The sequence below is a fragment of the Cupressus sempervirens genome, chromosome 7 (assembly GCF_028749045.1).
Source record: "Cupressus sempervirens isolate cs-2001-9-10 chromosome 7, ASM2874904v1, whole genome shotgun sequence".
Lineage (NCBI taxonomy): Eukaryota > Viridiplantae > Streptophyta > Pinopsida > Cupressales > Cupressaceae > Cupressus > Cupressus sempervirens.
The window spans coordinates 617554241-617557568 of record NC_143124.1 but is presented as its reverse complement, the minus strand read 5'-3'; positions in this window follow the sequence as shown (position 1 = coordinate 617557568).

Sequence of the window (3328 nt, the reverse complement as noted above, 5' to 3'; positions counted from 1 at the left end):
TAAAAACCAACCACCATGCTGGTATTGGATTCTACCAAAGACGCAATGAACCATTTTCATACTATGCATAACAGAATCTTTAAAAATTGAAAGTGAAGATTTATATTAATAAAAATAATTCAGTTTTTAACTCAAACTATAATGCCAACCGATTCTTGAAATTGGTTTTCATGAACAAAACCATTGGCCAAAATCAAACAAAAGATTTATATTAAAACTTGCACTTTAACCATGACTATCGATAGTTAGAGGGATTCAGATTACAACTTCATCTCGCCCTCAACCATGGTTCAATTCAATTACATTAAGCCTTTTATAAAGGTTTATGAACAATTATATGGAGTTGGTTATTCAACTTTCATTTTTACATTTGAACATATTAAACTTTCTCACTCGCACATCTTGCAAAATTACCAATTTTGAAGACTTGTGCATTACATTAACGACTTTAATTAGAAATATGATTTGATTCTATTTTCCCAACTTTGGACTTGCATCACCTTGTGAAAGAAAAGTGATGAATTTAATTTAACTGTTGGTGCTCTTGTACCATACTCCCAAATTTTGACATGTCCCTTGGAAATGTATTGTTGGTAAGCTACAAATAACTTGTTTCCAAAAACTTTATTTGTGAAACCATGCTTCTACTATGCACTCTAATGTGAAAAATAACTCTTAGTAATTAAGTTCAAGCGGTTTCCTTCAATGGTGCTTGGTTAATCCAAAGGTCACTCCTTCATGTTGCTCCAACAACTTTTGCCTCACTTGGGAGTCCTTCCATGCCTCTCTCCCCAAGACTTTTGACAAACAACTGGACCTCCTTCTCAGCTCGTGGATCATCTCTCATGATCCTTTAGGTAGACCTTCATGTCTACCTCTATGCAACGAGTGAACATGCACCTACAACCAAACTTCAACAATAAGAATCAAATATTCATCGTCTTAGCAACTAGGTCCTGGTATGAGTTTCCAATCCTCACACTCTCAGGGACTTCTGGCTCTGATACCAATTTGATGTAATACAAAATCATAACCTTCAATCTACTATTTTTTTTTCAGCACTTTCGTCTGACGGTTCCAATCTAGAAGCTTTCATGTAGCAGATGTCAGTTTCGTAAACATAAATCCTTCTTAGTTCATATTTCATTACAATGATGAATTGAAACTTATTTGGTTGCATATAAAGCAACTTAGATTAAAAGACAAAATTTATTTCAACATATACAGGGAAAAAATCGAGAAAAAATCAATTTCATGCCCATATCATTAGGCTCTAAATATACAAACCCCATTATCATTTGGCAACCATTGCCCTTCCACAAATCAGCTACACCATTAAATTTACAAAGAGATTCTACCCAAACTATTATCGGGCTTCCCAAAACACATATCAGCTTTACAAAGTTCAAAATTTTAATGTCAACTATTAATACGACTGCAAACTAAATTGCATATCAACAATCAAGCATCAAACATATTGGCTTCAAGCTGGGTATTTAGGTGACATTAATAAACAAAACTGATAGGCTGCTCATTTTGTTTATTTGCTGCCAAAATATAAGATGTATCAATATCCTCCTTTTTTCTATCATTACATGTATATTGGTTGTGTTTCTTTTGTGAGCCTCTTTCTAAACATATCGGTTTGCCTTATATCGACATAACCATGCAATCAAAGAAAGAACAATTTTTCTTTGTTGCTGCTAATGACACACACACACAGACAACTTTCTTCAAGAAAAAATTGATCACATAAACTATAAGAATTGACCACCATGCTAGTATTGGATTCTACCAATGACCCAATGAACCATTTTCATACTATGCATACCATAATCTTGAAAACCAAAAGCGAAGAGCTGTATTAATAAAAATAATTCAGATTTCAACTCAAACTATAATGCCAACTGATTCTTGAAATTGATTTTCCTGAACAAAACCAATGGCCAAAATCAAACAAAAAATTTATATTAATTCTTGCATTTTAATCATGACTATTGATAGGCAGAGGGATTCAGATTACAACTTCTTCTTGCCCTCAATCATGGTTCAATTCAATTACATTCAACCTTTTATAAAGGTTTATGAACGGTTACATGGAGTTGGTTATTCAACTTCCATTTTTACATTTGAACATATTAAACTTTCTCACCCGCACATCTTGCAAAATTACCAATTTTGAAGACTTGTGCATTACATTAATGACTTTAATTAGAAATGGGATTTGATTCTATTTTCTTAACTTTGGAATTCCATCACCTTGTGAAAGAAAAGTGATGAATTTAATTTAACTGTTGGTGCTCCTGCACCATTCTTTCTATATGAAAATTCATAACAACAAACTTCCGAAATCTTTAAATTTCCCCCTAAGCACCTCGACTTCAACCCATTACATTTCATTTGACAACGCTATTATGTGATAGATTTTCTGAGATAAAATTGGTGTAGAACTATCACCCCCCACACCATGTAAAGCACATAATGACAAAACAAAAAAAATTACCTATGCACAATAGACATTATCAGCAGACTAATTCACAACCTCAACCATAACGACATAGGAAGCATAGATATTTGTTACCATAAACACCCAAACCAAAAGCAACATTAAAAAAATGCAGAGAAAAACATCATTTAACCATACATTGTCACATCTAGGTTTGTGTTCCTCCCCATCCTTTTGGTTTGACCTCAATGTGGAACATTCAAGGAAAATTTGTCACTATGCCTTCCTTATTCTTTTGAATCTCAATCTTTAGATTTGTGTTCCCCCCCATCCTTTTGGTTTGACCTCAATGTGGAACATTCAAGGAAAATTTGTCAATATGCCTTCCTTATTCTTTTGAATCTCAATCTTGAGATTAAACAATGATTCCCATCTTTCATTTAAGTAAGACTCCTTATCATTCTTAGGCCACCATCTAATGAAAGGGATAAAACCAAACTCTTTGGCATCATATTCATTTGCAAAACACTCTGAAATGTTTGTTCCCTAACCATGGACCACCCATTCTAGAATTGATTCCATGCCCAATAAAATGTCATCATCGAACAATAAATTCATTACCCATTTCATCGTTTCATCCTCCTCCTCCATCTGTAATCCCCATGTAAACATCATTGAGGCAATATCAATGTTCAACTTTCACTTCTAGTGCTCCTATAATTGATCTCCTAGAACCTTAATTATTATCTCCACCATTCTTCTTATCTTAATCTTGATCAAGCCTTTCATTCTTTTCTTTGACATCGACCCAGGTAGATCCTTTTGCTGTGACTTTGTAGTTATAGTGAAATTCACCTCCATATCTGATTTCACTACAAAACT